Source organism: Hibiscus syriacus, unplaced genomic scaffold (assembly GCF_006381635.1).
Source record: "Hibiscus syriacus cultivar Baekdansim isolate YM2019G1 unplaced genomic scaffold, ASM638163v2 tig00111213_pilon, whole genome shotgun sequence".
In the NCBI taxonomy this organism is placed as follows: Eukaryota; Viridiplantae; Streptophyta; class Magnoliopsida; order Malvales; family Malvaceae; genus Hibiscus; species Hibiscus syriacus.
In genome coordinates, this window is record NW_024063022.1 from 2,215,484 (window position 1) to 2,233,412 (window position 17,929).

At 32.1% G+C, this 17,929-nt stretch overlaps 1 pseudogene; it reads right to left on the reverse strand.

Annotated features, from left to right (window-relative positions):
• Positions 1-1,334: 1,334 nt before the first annotated feature.
• Positions 1,335-2,319, reverse strand: LOC120156132 (annotated as a pseudogene).
• Positions 2,320-17,929: the final 15,610 nt, after the last annotated feature.

Genomic DNA, 17,929 nt, shown 5'->3' on the forward strand with positions numbered 1-17,929 from the left:
AATAATAATATTAATAATAATAATAATATTTTTTTAAAACCCGGACAAAAATAGGTGTCTACAGCTGCCCCTTTTTGCATATTCTTTGTGTTAACAAGAATAGGACAAAGAAAAAAAAGACAACCAGTTTTTGTTCTGCTCTCTTTTTGGTTTTGATATTTATTGTTTGATTTGGAAGACGACACTACTTATACGTGTTGAAAAGTTATGGTCGTCTAAGGGTGACAAGACTCCTACATAGTGAGAAGATCTAGTCAAGGGATGACACTGCTTATATGTGATGAAGAGTTCTTGGTCATCTTTAGGAAGGGTGATAACTCGGTTCCTACGTGATGAGGACGGTTGGTTATCTAGGTTGACATAGCTCCTACATAATGAGAAAATCTAGTCGGGTGATGACACGACTCATACGTGATGAAGAGTTCTGGCCATATAAAGGTGATAACACGACTCATACGTGATGAAGAGTTATGGTTATCAAGGATTGACACGACTTCAAGATAATGAGGAGATCAGGTCGGGTGATGACACGACTTATACGTGGTAAAGAGTTCTGGTCATCTAAAGGTGATAACACGGTTCCTGCGTTATGAGGATGACTGACTATCTGGGGTGACACAATACCTACGTGATGAGGAAATCTGGTCAGTGGATGACAAACTGTTGTGACACTAAGTCGATCCATTGGGCACAATATTCTTCTTCGTAAAGTTGAAATCGTGGGTAGTTCCTTCGTCGTGAAGTTGAGCTTTGAGTGGATATCCTTCGTTGTGAAGTTGAAATCCAATCTTGTTTTGTATTGTTTCACCAAATTGGCTTTGAGTTAGATATCTCTCATTGTGAAGTTGTAATCCAATTTTGTGTTGTATCGAAAATGATGTCCTTTGTTGTGAAGTTGAAATCTAGTTTAACATAGTCAACCTTGGTCTTCTTCTTGGCTTAAAGACCTTGATTTAAAGTACAACTGAAAAGCAGTTCTTCGTTGCCACATGCAATTGATATGTCATCGAGCTGAATAGAATCAAACTCGAAAGTCTTCATTGACATATAACCCTTCTAGCCTTGAGTTATGCTGTAAAATTTGATATACCCTTGAGTTGAATGAAATCAAACTCGAAGGTTTGACAGATAGCCCTTCTCGCCTTAAGCTATGCTGTAAATTTTACTGGGATATAATTCCTTGTTGCTAAATTATAACTAACACAAGTCTTCTTCTTGACTTAAAGACCTCACTTTAAACTTCAACCGGAAAGTAGTCTCTCGTTGCTACTATACGGTTGATATGGCATCGAGTTGGATGGGATCGAACTCGAAAGTTTTCATTGACAGAAGTATTAGGATGAGCAACACCCACCCTTTTAACATGTATCAGTTGCTTGGTTCTCTTCCTATGATAGAACCACAATCTTCCCGTTAAAGGAAGATGACTCTGGCTTCTTGAGCTCCTGAGACATCATAACTTTGTTGCATAATATGTTGTAGATTTCTTTTACAACCGTCTGAAAGGCATCTACTATATTGGAGGAATCAAGGGTATAAGTCTCAATGAGAAACAAACCATGTGCCTCCTCTAAGGCCTTTCCTTCGGCAGTGGATACTTCCCTGGCATCTCTAAGATCAGACTTGTTGCCTACCAAATAGTGACTACATTCATGTCCGAGTGAGCTGTTCAAAATGATAAACCACACATCCTTAGTCATCAAGGCCTAAACTGGCAATTCCATGACATTCCCAAGACGGACAATTAAAAAGGAGAACTTTCTAGTTAGTAAAATATGCCATAATATGCTGAAAACCCCCTTTGAAGTCTGAAAACAGGATAAAACCAGCCCATTTTTTAACTTTGTGACTTTTGATAAATCACAGAAATGAGATTCATATTGACAAGGTTTGTACTTGGATCGTGAGCATGTGTAACCAAGAAAACACAAGTTCATTATGGTTCTTACTCTGAAGTCCATTTAGCCACCTGCTAATGCCATCAAAAGTCTGTCGTTTGCTGATGTCATAAACAAGGAGAGCTCTGACTGCACCTCGGCAATACGCAGTGTAACAGCCGTAAAATGCTCGACCAGCTGTATCCTATATATGTGCTTTGACTTCCTTCCAATTTACATCCACCTTCTGGGTTTGAAACTCCACTCCTATGGTTGACTTCGAATTAGGGTAGAACTCATCCCTCGCCAATCTTGCAAGTAAATTTGATTTCCCAACAGCTGAATCACCTACCAATACAATCTTGAAATAATACTCATCAATTTTCTCTTCCTCCGAAACAAAAGCCATTTTTCAACCTTCCGAAGATTGTCACTCTATAGAACCATATCAATTATTTATTTATTCAGGTTATTTTCTGGGACTTGAATCATCTCCTAGGAAACACCAACCTTTTCCTATTCAACAATAAATGTGGGTTTAGTGAATAAAGGAACAAAAGCAGCTGGAAAAGGACACTTGAAACGAAGGGCAGGTATAATAAGTACAAAATGCCACTCAGTAATTGCTTATATGCAGAATCTGAGAAAATACCTATCTTCTGAAGCAAACATTGTATCAATTGAATAATAAATGACTAACTTCTACTCAACTCTCTGCATCCAGCCGCGTAGGCAAATCTATCCTGAACACTCTAAAAGTCTAAAGTGTTAAGTTCAATGCAGTGACAACAAAAACAAGAGGGAAACACTAAAACAAACAACAAATACTGCAACTCACCCAAAGACTAGTCAGAAGAGCATAAATCATCAAACATTCATGATATAAAATTTTCTTCAGAACTAAAAAAAGCAAATAAGGAAACTAGTTAGGTGCAACCAGAGATATGCTACTTGTTTTTATTACTTTGAATTTTGTTAATTTGAAATTTGGACAGTCATCGACCTTTAGGTTAGATAGGTCGAATATCTAACAACGTCTTTTAAAATAATTTTAAAAAAATTGTTTTCAAGAAAAAAATGGTTTGCATTTACCAAAGATCGTTTTTTAAGGATTCGGGAGTCAATTACGTATGGGGAAGGATAATGTAATACCCACCAAATATCGGGTCGGTGACCATAGTGAAAGGATTTAAAAATTTTGTGGGTTAAATTGAGTAAATTGAAAAGTATAATGAATGAGTTAGGAAATTGTGTTTAAGACTAATTATTAAGAATGGAAAAGCATTATGGTCATTTAGAGGGAAATGAATTTAATATTCATTTTTATTAAGGATATTTAAGTGGGGAAATAGGGGAAATAAGAGGATAAGTCTAAAAGTGGTTCTCTCCTCTTCTTCTTCTCATCTCGTGCCTTCCATTACTAAGGTAAGATTTCCTTCAAGTTGGTTTTTCCTTTCGTTTTTGGGTTGGTTTTGAAGTCTTAAGTAATATAGAGGCTTAAGGAAAGTTCAAGGAGGATTAAAACTAAGAGATGAATGATTTATTTGAGATTGAATAAAATGAGTTTTTAAGTGACTTAATGAAATAGGGTCAGTTATTGGAGTTTAAAGGCATATTTGACTTTTTAAAGAAGTAAATAAGAGATTTGGAGCTTAAGAAGTGATTAAAAACATGTTTGAAAAATTGGTGTTATTCTTAGTTTTGAGTGTTCTTTGGAGATTTTGGATATTATCGGGAAATTTATGGATGTAAGTTGGATTAAGTATTGATGAGTTTAATGGTATGGTTAGAGATATAAGTAAGAGATTTAGACGAAAATGTGGTAAAAATCGAAGTGAAATATGTAAAATCTGGGTAGATGCATTGGTAATGGAAGAACAATACCGATACTATAGGGTTAAATTTGAGGAAAGAGGATGAAAACGATGAACAATATCGATACTGATGCAAGAAGTATCGATACTGATGTGTGGGTATCGATACCAAGAGGAAGGTATCGATACTGTAATTGGAAAATGGATTCCAGAATGCAAAAATGGTATCGATACTGAAGTGGGTATCGGTACCATAGTATAAAAGTATTGATACCATAGGAGGGGTACTGATACTATTAAGCCTGAAATTTTAAGTTAGGATGAAGTTTTAATAGAATTAAAAAATAATAGTACTTTTAAGTATTATTATTTTGTATAAATGTTAGACAGTATACTAACATTTGTAATATATGTATGACTATGGATGCTTGTGTAGATCGTAACCAAACTCATGAGTCAAGCAAGCAAAAAGGCAAGGATAAAGTAGCTAATTAGTCGGTCTAAAATTAAGGCAAAATAGTGAGGCATACCAGGTGAGTGCATTTATTGTACTTATATGAGATGAGGAAGACTGGCGATGAGTCAACCTCGAATGTTTTGATAAAAGTACATTTTATAATATTTCGATATGTTTTCATAATATTTATGGGAATGATATTACGAAAAATTTTAGAGTATAAACTGATCTAAAATGAATAGATGAACATTTATGTTGTTTTTATGGTTATCGTTGCTTCGGAAATAAATGTTTAATCTGCAAATTTAATTTAAAAGCCCGCATTGAGAGTCGTAGGTGCATTTCGACATAAATTGTGTATAATGGTTATCGGTCGATTTTGTGTAATGCATAACGGTGCATTTTTGTATCAGTAATATGTGTACTTTCGGCACTAGATGTGCAACCATGGTATTTATAATGAGTTTGTGAATTACCATTTCGACATATAATTATGTATAAAAGTTATCGATCGATTTTGTTAAATGCATAATGGTGTATTTTCATATCAGTACTATATGTACTTTCTACACTATGTGTGCATCCATGGAATTCATAATGAGTTTGTGAATTTCCATTTCGGCACTTAGGTGCAATGCATGTACCTTGCATTCTCATTTGAAATACATTGGGTGAATAAAGGATAAATTGGAAAAATATGGATTGATATATATGTCGGGCATACATTGTTTCACAAATTATGTGAAAGAAACTTGGTTTACCAAGCCAGTTTTATGTATTATTATGATGTATACGATTTAATTCGTATTTTGATATTTTATTATATACTTATGTTTTCAGTTACATCTCTTTTGTATTATTATGCCTCACTAAGTAAATACTTAGCGTGTGTTGATTTCACGCGTATGTAATAGCAAAGACTAGCGGAGTAAGGAGTGCAGCGGATATCATCAATCAAATATTGCCTCATCAGTAATTCTAGGACAATTATTTTAAATGTAACACCCCCAACCCGTATCCGACCAGGATACGAGTCCGAAGTGTCACATTGACTTTTCAAAAATTTATTCGTATAAAATAGTGAGTAATTTAAAAACTTTTATAACATTTAAATTATTCAAAACATTTACAAAATTATTCAGAGCTTATACAATATATTCTTTTGATTACATGCCAACTAGAACTTTATATACAAAATACATATTATTCACTTCTCTTCTGATCTGACATTCGGTAAGGAGAACTGACCTGTCTTGTTCCTCTTTACTTTTCTTTTCGCTTTCCAAACCTACGTGTGAAACAATCACATGCTAAGTCGATGACTTAGTGAGGCATATAAAACATATAATATTTCATATAACATAAAGCATACATAAACATATACCATCATTATCATTAAGAAACACACATAACATCATATGGTTCATGTAACACATTTCAAACTACTTACCTTTGATAACCATTTATAAATCCATCGTATACATATCACATTCAGTATGCTTGTTTAATCACTTTATTAGCCCATGTACACTAGTGAGAACTTAAGGTATGTGAGTACATTGAGGTTGTGCACACATATGCTGTCACCACAGCTCGATCAATGTCCCGAAGGACCAGTCCATAGATTCCGAAGAACCTAGGTAATCAGTCCATATGTCCCGAAGAACATAGGTAAACAGTCCATATGTCCCGAAGAACATAGGTAAACAATCCATATGTCCCGAAGAACATAGGTAAACCCTCGACCCTTGGCATGCCAACTATACCCCTAGCTCTCATATCACATAACATGGGCATTATCATTTATAACAGTTCACATTACTTATTCATATTCTTTCTCTTACAAACACATATCTTTTCTTTTCCGTCACGTATCACATGTACGTGTAATCATTGATCTCATAATCACATATTCCTTCTCTTCTGTCATATACCACATGTATGTGTAAACATATATCTAATATCATATCTTGCATGTAATCACATAGATCGTATCATATAACTTCTTTCACATATACATATAATCACTTAGTCTATTTTCATGTAATTCTTTTCACTTCTCATATGATTTTATATTCATATCTCACATAGCTCATATCACCTTGTATTGTTTCATATAAACATAGATGTCATATCTTGTTCGCTTATATTTTCTATATAACTCATATATCTCATAGTTCTTTCACATAGCTCACTATCATATTTTCATATCATATATCTTATAATAGATTCTTATATCATCATTTGTTTCCTTTCTACCTATTCATAATCACATAACATATACAAAGCATATCATTATCTTTAGTCATGCATACATACAATCAATGTAATACAGATAATCACATATAATTATAACAACACATAATCATGTCCATGACTTCATGCATATTACTCTAGGAAATAGACTCATCGCAAGTCTTATTTCCATTAAACACTACATATCACTAGTATGCACTCACCTTGGTCTCACTAGTCAATTCCAATCTCTTATCTTTCCCTTGATCGATCTTACTTGTCAAATGTTCCGGAATTGCTTTACGCGCAGAATCTACATAAATGTACATTTTGAGGCAATCATTAGATACCTACTACACCTTGTAATTGGATACTAGCAACTTAAACAAACTTATTAAACCAATATTTACAATTTTCCTTTAGGGGGAATCGGTTCCCTCCTGTGGGGGTATCGGTTCCCCTCTGACATTCTGGAATTCCATGTTTGTTTGAGGGGGTATCGATTCCCCTTGAATGGGTATCGATTCCCCTAGCCCAGAAATCCTATTTTGAGTTCGAAAATCACTTCATTTTCAGCTCAACACTTCATACTTCACTCCGTTTAATATTCCTAACTTTCATACACATACTTAAACCAATAAATTTTCATTCAATATCTATTCAACTTAAAAATTCACTCTTCCACATAGCATTCAAGAATCATACCAATTTTTCCATGTGTTCTAATTCCAATTCTAACACTTCATACTTCTTAATTAGATTGATGACAAGTCAAATTCATCCATAAAATTTCAACGACCATACCATATCAAAATTCCATCTTAAAACTCATATTACAAATTCCTTCTTAATTCATTTATCTTATTGTTTTAATCCCATATAAGCTTTCCTTAAGCTTATTTAATACCCAAAGAATCAAAATCCACTTAATATTTACAGTAAATAACTATAAAAACTCAACTTACCTATTGTAGCTAAGCCCCACGTGAAGAAGAGAAAGCAAGAAGAAGAAAGCTTCCAGATAGCTCTCTTCCCACGTTTTTCACTGTTATAAAAGGAAAACAAATATCTTTTAAAGGAAAAAGACCATAATACCCTTAATTTCCTTTAATAATTACTAAATAACCTTCATCATATATTTCCAATAATCATTGAATTATTTCATTCTTCTACTTTAGTCACCAAATTCTGAAACTTTTCAATTTAGTCACTAACCCGGTATTGCTGATGTTACAATTATGTCTACTTTTGATAATTAGATGGCATGTATTTGACTTATGAAAATTTTCTGGAATGTATTTGACTTATGATTAGTGTAATATGTTATAACTTTAAGTCTATTTTTAACTACTGAAAGTTAACGAATGTTTTATTATTATTATATTAAAATGTTTTACTTTTACAAATAAAATTTTATAGGTTTACAAATAAGGAAATGTTTTAAAAGTCATGTGATACATGTGACTTGTGTACGGAAACGTATACGAGAATTGGGTGTTACAAATAAGCACAGCATCTAAAATTGGTACCTCTCGACGTTGTCAACATAGTGAAACTTTATATATTTGAATCCAAAATTCAAATCACGATTCTTATTATTTCGATGAATTTTAAATAATGAATGAATCTATTATTATTATTATTATTATTATTATTTTAAAATATTTGACTCGATAAAATATTTAATTTACTCGGCTTTGTTTAAAAAGGACCTCCTTAATACGTGGATTAACGAAAAGTGAAATCCAATTATGTTGGACGTAATTTCGTTAATTCAAGAAGCGAGACGACATTGCCTTTAAATATTTAAAAATTCAAAAATAAGTGCATGATTTATGAATGCGACATTAATAAATGTCATGTATGGGATAAATGAAATACTGAATATGACATAAAAATGATAAAACTAAACAGAGATAACAAAATAACTAAATAAAGGTAAATGGATATATACATGAAATAAAATAAAAATGAATATTTATATTTATAACTAAAAAATTTTAAAAAAATCTTTTATTTAAAATGAATAAAATATATATATAATCTACTTAATAAGCAAATAATAATAATAATAAATATTGAGATTATTTTATTCGAATATCCCTCACGAATCTTGCATGTAAATTTGATTTCCCAACAGCTGAATCACCGACCAATACAGTCTTGAAATGGTACTCGTTAATTTTCTCTTCCTCCGAAACAAAAGCCATTTTTCAACCTTCCGAAGATTATCTCTCTGTAGAACCATATCAATTATGAATATCATTGAGGTTCTTTTCTAGGACTTGAATCATCTCCTAGGAAACACCAACCTTTTCCTATTCAACAACAAATGTGGGTTTAGTGAATAAAGGAACAAAAGCAGCTGGAAAAGGATACTTGAAAGTAAGGGAAGGTATAATAAGTACAAAATGCCACTCAGCAATTGCTTATATGCAGAATCTGAGAAAATACCTATCTTCTGAAGCAAACATTGTATCAATTGAATAATAAACGACGAACTTCTACTCAACTCTCTGCATCCAGCCGCGTAGGCAAATCTATCCTGAACACTCTAAAAGTCTAAAGTGTTAAGTTCAATGCAGCGACAAAAAAAAAAAAGAGGGAAACACTTAAACAATCAACAAATACAGCAACTCACCCAAAGACTAGTCAGAAGAGCATAAATCATCAAACAATCATGATATAAATTTTTCATCTGAACTAAAAAAAGCAAATAAGGAAACTAGTTAAGTGCAACAAGAGATATGCTACTTGTTTTTATTACTTTGAATTTTGTTTAATTTGAAATTTGGAGAGTCTTCGACCTTTGGATTAGATAAGTCGAATATCTAACGTCTTTTAAAATAATTTTAAGAAAATTTGTTTTTAAGGCAAAAATTAGTGTGTGTTTACCAAAGATCGTTTTTTAAGGATTTGTGAGTCAATTACGTGTGGGAAAGGATGATCACCCAATAGCGCCCAAAATTGATACCTCTCGACGTTGTCAACATAGTGAAACTTTATATATTTGAATCCAAAATTCAAATCACGATTCTTATTATTTCGATGACTTTTAAATAATGAGTGAATCTATTATTATTATTGTTGTTGTTGTTGTTGTTGTTGTTGTTGTTGTTGTTTGACTCGATAAAATATTTAATTCACTCGGCTTTCTTTAAAAAGGATGTCCTTACTACGTGGATTAACGAAAATTGAAATCCAATTATGTTGGACGTAATTTCGTTAATTCAAGAAGCGAGACGACATTGCCTTTGAATATTAAAAAATGCAAAAATAAGTGCATGATTTATGAATGTGACATTAATAAATGTTATGTATGGGATAAATGAAATACTGAATATGACATGAAAAATGATAAAACTAAACAGAGATAACAAAATAACTAAATAAAGGTAAATAGATATATACATGAAATAAAATAAAATAAAATAAAAGTTGAATTATTTATATTTATAACTAAGAAAATTCAAAAAATTATTTTATTTAAAATGAATAAAATATATATCTAATCTACTTAATAAGCAAATAATAATAATAATAATAATAATAAATATTGAGATTATTTTTTTGAATAACCTTCAGAAAGGCAACTTAGATTTTTGGAGGTCTTCCATAAGTTAGTCAAGCAATAAAAGATTTTATGATTACTAAACATTGAAGATACATTTTCCTTAAAATATCATACATACATAATAAAATGTTAAATTAGTCAATTTCCATATATATATATATATAATTGTATCGTACATTAAATATTTAAAACTATATACACATTAAAATGTTGCTTAAAGCATAAAATATGTACATATTAGAATATAAATATTAAAATAAATATGATGACAATAATAATAAATATGGGGACTAAATATTGGAAATATCAAACATGAATGGCTAAATAAAATAAATATATATTGAGGATTAAATTAAAAACAATGGGAAACAACAGGACTAAACATATAATAAATCCATAAGACAACAACCATTAAACCAAAAATAATGACCAAAATGAATATGATATAAGATTCAAGACCCTAGATACTAATTGCGCATTAATATTATATAAGCAATGATGAAGGATCATATTGAATGCTTTGTAAATCCTCAGCCAAAATTAGAACATCTAGATAAATATAATAACAAATAGATTAGAACTAAAGTGAAATAAAAACTAAATGTTGAGCTTGAAATAAAAGAAACAAAACTTTCATTTAGTGACCAACATTGAAGGATTGCAAAAGTTGAGACCCTCCATTCATAGTTTGACCAAGCGGTAATATCATGAACCTTAACACCCAAAACTACGTAGTTTTGATGTAGCTATAAATACCCATTTTCCCCTTCTTTTCATTACATTTTCTTTTCTCCTTTTTTTAAACAAACTTTGTTTCTTTTCTCTCTACTTTCTCAAGCTCGGCAAGATGCTCCACCGTCAGCCGTCGTGGCTGCTACCACAAGCCACCATCTGTATCCTCTATGTGTTCCAAGTACGGATCCGAGCTTCGATTGGCCTAGAAATGCTTCTAGTGTCGTGGATCTAAGCAAATCTCTTCGGTTACCCCAATTCCGATGACCCTTCTTCTCTCTGGTAATGCTCGTCACTTTAAATGTAATCATTTCTCCCTTTTCTTTATTTTTTTCAGTTTTATGGTTGCTTTCCCTTTTTCATTTTTTTGTTAGAATCTCTCTTATTTTTTTCCTCTCATTTTTTTGTTCCAACTCCTCCCCTTTTTTATCTATTGATTTTTTTCTTTCGGATTTCTCCCATTTTTCTCTCATATTTTTTTATCTCCGTTCAAATCTTGTTTTTAAATCTTCTTTGTTTTCGTGTTAGGTGGGAATGGAAAAGGGTTGGTGGAGTTGAGGATGGTTCCCAGATTTTCTGGGTATGGTTCAGGATTGGTTTTATTATTATTATTATTATTATTATTATTATTATTATTATTATTATTATTATTATTATTATTATTTGGTATTTTTTAATAGGGGTCTCGGATCCGACTTGATGACGGCGGCGACGCGGAGCTTCAGTGATGTTGTTGTCGATGCTGTGAAACTAGATTAGGGTTAGGTTAGGTTAGGTTAGGCTAGGTTAGGTTAGGTTAGGTTAGGTTAGGTTAGGTTAGGTTAGGTTAGGTTAGGTTAGGTTAGGTTAGGCTTAAGGTTTGTATTTGGGCTTGGGAAATGTGTTTAATTGATTTTGGGCCCGATTTGTAATTTGGTTTTATATGTTGGGCTAGTTGGATCTGTAAATAAATAAAAAATATTAATAAAAATAAAGTATTAATAATAATTAAATATAATATTTATACTGAACGAAAAATGGTGTCAACAGCTGCCCCTTGTTTCCCATTGGTGTGAAGACACGAATAGGGCAAAGACAACCAGACAACACTTTTCATTTAGTTGCATTTTTTTATTTGAAAAATCGATGTTGTCTCAAGTGAGACTGAAAACGATCTTTATTTCAAGGGAGATTTTTTTGAAGTTTTGTTTCAAGGGAAACATTTTCAAAATGGGTAAAATTTATGATGTCATAAGTTGTACTTTTAAGGGAACTAAATTTTAAGTAAGACATAATTTGTTTCAAGAGAAACAATGTCGATGCTTTGGGTTCTAAAAGGAAATTGTCTCGAGCAAGACAAAATTGATTTTATAGGAAATTATCTCATGTGAGATAAAATTTTGCTTTTGAGAAAAAAAAATGCCTCTAGTGAGGCAAAATTTGTTGTGTTTCAAGGGAAAATGTGATAAGCTAGATGAAATTTTCCTTCAAAAGAAGCAATCTCAAAGGATACAAGCGATATGTTCCTTCGTATTGAGGAAGTCTAATCACTGTTTAATGATGTGATGCTTCATTTGAGAATGTCAGGTTTGTTGGCGATGTTGTTCCTTCTTGATGAGAATGACTAGTCGTATTTGAATGAGTGTGCATCGAAGATAACACTTTTCCTTCGCGTTGAATAAGTTTGATTGCCTGAAGATAATTTGATTTTGGAAATGACATGGTTCCTACGTGATGAAGAGATCTGGTCGCTTTGGGTGATTTACTTGATGTCCAATCTGATGATGACATTGATCCTTCACGTTGATGAGGTCTAATTAGTGGACGATATTGTTCCTTCGCGTTGAGAACGTCTAGTCATATTTGGATGATTGTGTGAAGACAATATTGATCCTTCTTGTTGAGGAAATCTGATTGCTTTAAGATAATTTGATGTTGGAAATGACACTTCTCGTTCACGTTGAAGAGGACCTGGTCGTTTATGAAGACATTGCTCCTTCATGTTGAGGAGGTCTAGTTGTAATTAATATTTTTTGACCTAAAAGGCTTGTAAAAGAATGTACATGTATGAATGCAACTATTTTGAATGTTTACAAGAATGTCACAATGAAATCGTATGAAGAGCTTTCAATTTGTTTCTCATGAGAGGTGAAAATGGTCTTATATAAGATAAAATTTCAAGATAAAGTTTAAAAGAATCCTTGTGAGAGGGAAATCAAAGTTTATTATGTTTTATATGTTGATGAATGCAAAGATGCAAATTTATGTACGTCTGTGTTGACACATGTTTTTTTGATTCAATCTGGGGACTAAGACTTCATCACTTTTTTACTGAACAATCTTCATTATAGCAGACGAAATTTCAACTAGTGCCTACTTTGATGACCCTGGGCCCTTGTACTATTTAACACGGATAACCAAGTCTCTATACTTTTTGGTGCTTAGCCGTGGTAACCAATTTCCTTACTGCAACATTTAATTTGTCTTTTTTGACTTGATCAGAGAAACAGGTCTTTTACGAAGATCGAATCTTCTCAAAAATATTCGATTACTTGAGATCACATATGGGGTATCCCTTGCAATTCTTGACTTGGGTTAATTTTTTTCTTCTTACCCTAGAAACTTTTTCCCAAAAATTTTGGATTTTCTTGTCCTGATTCTAAGCATAAGCTTCAATGTCTGTGAGACATTTATCAATTTCCAAGATCTACTCCAAAGAGATTGTCTTGTTTGAAAATATTTTTCTTCCTCTTTTCATTTTTCAAAAGGTGAAAATGAAAGAATTTAGAAAAAAAATTGATGAAAGAATTTTGAAAAATGCTTGATGAAGTTTTTTTGAAAAAGACGGTTCCCCTTAATTTGGGTTCACAATTGAAACAAATTATAAGACAAGAGTTCATTGAGTAGCAAAGAATTAACTACTCTTTTAACTTTTCAAAGTTATGACTCTTTAACAAGTATCAAGGGTTTATAGGTTGATTTTAGGTTGGCTTATAAATTCTATGGTTTTTATCATTGAGTTGCATTCTTTGTCTCTATCCATGTGAACATTGTGACACACCCCTTTTTTCGCGACTTGGCATTTTAGTTGGATACGGACAAAAAGATCCAATTAGCATACTTAATTACTAAACCTTTTAGAACACTTTTATTTTTCGTTCTCTGAAATATCGATCTAAAAACAAAATTTCTGAGTGCTTGTGTGATGTCAACTATAACATGTGTTTCTCAACTCCTTTAGTTCATATTCAACGAAACTCCTTATTGATTCAAATCTTAAACATTACCATTTCCTTGAATTTATTAAATTCCAATTCATTTGCTTTAATTCGGCGTAGTTGAAGGGTTCATCTCATCACAAAGTCTTTGACTTGACAACCACAGTGGAGAAAACATTGAATTTCTAGGTATCCAATCAATGTGATGGTTTTAAAGTAAAATGTTCATAAAGTCAGGGCTTTTGAGTCACCTCTATAATAAATTGTTTTAGCATAATATCTCAGCTTTATTACATATATATAATTACATTAACTTCATGGGTATACAGATTTAATTTCTTAAGCTCATTGAGAAGAACATGTTGTAGTTTGCGCCGTTAAAGGACAAAAAAATTTTATCCTTAGAATTCAATTCCCAAACAACTAACCTAGACTAAATTTATTTATTCCACTATTCCATCTATGAAGATTATGATCATCATTGAACATCCTCAATAAAAGGATAAACCAATCAGCTTTGTAACCTTATATGTAAGATATTTCATTTTGTCTACTTCTATACATACTTGAATGCCAAGCCCTTTTATTATCTCTTCGTGGGAGGATAAGGCTATCTCAGCCTTGCAAGAGAAGGGCCTGATGTTTGGGTATATCTACTGGAGAAGGATCAAGGGTCTTTGTTTTAAGAAGGTTTAATCTCATCACTTGCCAAGAGGCCATAACTTTGATTCTCAAGAGAGCATCTATTTCAGTTAATATTTAAAGAATTTCAAGATTAAAATTTACTCATTGTTCATAACCTCATAAGGTAGTATTTTATTTAACATATTCAAAAAAGTCTAGTGACTTACAAACTTGTAAACAGAGGAAGAAATAAAGGGAAAATAAGTTTAAACAAGATGAAATGCCCCTTTCTTGCAAGTGTAAAAAGCTTCATAGTAGACGCAAATGACTTTTCTTGGTCGGAATGCCATATCACTTATTGAATATCCATGCCCCTGAATCAATCAGATTTTGGACCTTGTGTTTTAGTTCCCCACAGTTCTCAATTTTGTTCCCCGAGCTTCTTATGTGGTAGTTACACATCGTGTTGATATCGTAGCCTTCGGGATACAAACGTTATTTTGTCTTGGACTGAACTGGAGTCATGAGATCTTTTCGACGCGTGTTGAAAGCAATTCCTCATATATCATTGGAATTGGATCAATGTGAGTCTTTTCTCTAATCAACTTGTGAAGTTTGTCCCTATAATTAGCTGAATAGGATCCCACTATATTGATCTCAGCTCCTATCTCGATGTTAGCACTGTTGGTGCCCCATATTTTTCCATTCTTGATAGCTCTTTCAATCATCTCTCCACATATGACAATGTCAGAGAATTTTCTTATGGTAACCCCTAGCATATGATTGATATAAGGAGATTTCAGTGTAACGATGAACATGGTGATAAACTCCCTTTCGGTCATTGGTGAGTGCACTTGGGAAACAACGTCCCTCCATCATTGTGCATATTATCAAAAACTCTCATTATGCCTTATATTCATGTTTTACAACATTGTTCGGTCATGTGCCATTTCAGTTATATGCTTGTATTGACCCAGAAATGTAATATCCCAAAATTCAGGGTCAGTGACTAAATTGTAAATTTTGAAAACTATGTACTTGATTTCGAAATAAGTTAAAAGGTTCATGGATTTAATAGTAAAGCTGGAAAGTAACAAGGGTATTATGGTCTTTTCTAAGAGAAGATTTTTATTCTCTATTTTTAAGGAATATAAAACGTGGGAAATGATGAAATCTATCCAGAGTCATCTTCTCCAGCTTCTTCTTCTCCCCGTAAGCCTCAGTTAAAGGTGAGTTTAATTTCAGCTGTTTAATTCTTGGATTTATAAGTTGGTTTTGATTCTTTGAGTATTATATAAGCTTAAGGAAAGCTTATATAAGCTTTAAACATCCAGAATAGAGAATTAAAAAGGAAATTATATAAAGGGTGTAGAAATAAACTTTTGTTATGGAAAGGTTTTTGAAGTTCTAAAGATGGATTTGACTTGTCAAGGGTCTAATTAATAAGTTAGAAGCAATAGAATTGAATTTGGAACATGTTGCAAATTTAGTGTAATTCTTGAATTACATATGGAGAATAGGATTTTGATGTTAAAGAGGTGATTAATGAATAGAAATGAGTTTGAATATGAGTATGTAAGTTAAGAATAAGAAAATGGATGATATATAAAGTTATTAAGCTGAAAAGAGTGGATTTTTAGGCATAAAAATGAATTCTGGGCTATGAGCATCGATGCACATTCAATGTGTACCGATGCATCAAGGCTATTTCCAGAAATTGTTCAGTTTGTATCGATACAAAGGAAGTGCATCGATGTACCCATTAAAAATGGAAACATCGAATGCAGTTAGTGCATCAATGCATAAGGAGTGCATCGATGCACCTCCTTAAAATGAAAACATCGAAGGTGATTGGTGTATCGATGCATGGGTAGTGCATCGATGCACATGTTAAAGAATGGAAACATCGAATGCAGTTAGTGCATCAATGCATAAGGAGTGCATCGATGCACCTCCTTAAAATGAAAACATCGAAGGTGATTGGTGTATCGATGCATGGGTAGTGCATCGATGCACATGTTAAAGAATGCATCGATGCACTGTAGAATGTATCGATGCACTTCAAGGGGAAATTGAAATAGACATTTCTTTTGGTCTAAGAAATGATAGATTGGAATATATCAATTGGATACTGATATGTATCAATGTATGATTATATAGATATCGAGCACGAACAAGTTCTGGAATGATTATCAAGTCAAGATTCGATCGAAAGAAAGGAAATCATAGAAGTGGATTGGAACTTAGTGAGGCCCAGGTGAGTGCATATTAGACAGTGTGTTATGTTTAATGGAAATAAGACTTGCGACAAGTCTATTTCCTATAGTAGAATGCATGAATACATTAATATGAGCATATATTTGACATGATACATGTGTGTTATTGGTTATTGCATATGTTCAATGATATGTGTGAATACAGGTTTATATGATACCTGAAGAATGTATATAGTATATGTGAACAAAGGATAATATGAAAAAGGATATAAGAGTATTATGTGATTTATAGAAAACATATGTGAACAATAAATAGCAATGATATACATGTTATAGGAACACAAGAGAAGTGTTATAAGTTACGTGATATATACATATGAAATCATATAAGCAGTGATAAGTACATGTGAAGATATGAAATAATAAATAATAATGCCCATGTTATATGATACGAATAGGTATAGTTGGCATGCCAAGAGTCGAGGGTCTACGCGGTCCTTCGAGACATACAGTGATCCTTCAGGATATTTCATAGTGGTCCTTCGGGACAAATCTCATAGCCCCTAGTGGGACCCCATACGAGCTGTGGTGATAGCATAGTGCACAACCTCAATAGACTCACATATCTACAATTCTCACAGATGTACATAGGTGAACAAAGAGATAACAATAAATATATATTACATGTAAAGTATATGCTTTTGTGATATGAATTGTATTATATGTTATATAAGATGATGTGTATATTGCTTGATTAATTGAATCATATGTGGCTTAAAAGAATGAATATATGAGTATATGATTATGAGACATAAATGATAAGAATATGGATAGTGGAATAAGGTTAGTAATGGAAATAGTGTGAGATATATATTACATGTAAAGTATATGCTTTTGTGATATGAATTGTATTATATGTTATATAAGATGATGTGTATATTGCTTGATTAATTGAATCATATGTGGCTTAAAAGAATGAATATATGAGTATATGATTATGAGACATAAATGATAAGAATATGGATAGTGGAATAAGGTTAGTAATGGAAATAGTGTGAGATATGTATATGTATATGTATATGTATATGTATATGTATATGTATATGTATATGTATATGTATATATATGTATATGTATATATATATGTATATGTATATGTATATGTATATGTATATGTATATGTATATGTATATGTATATGTAT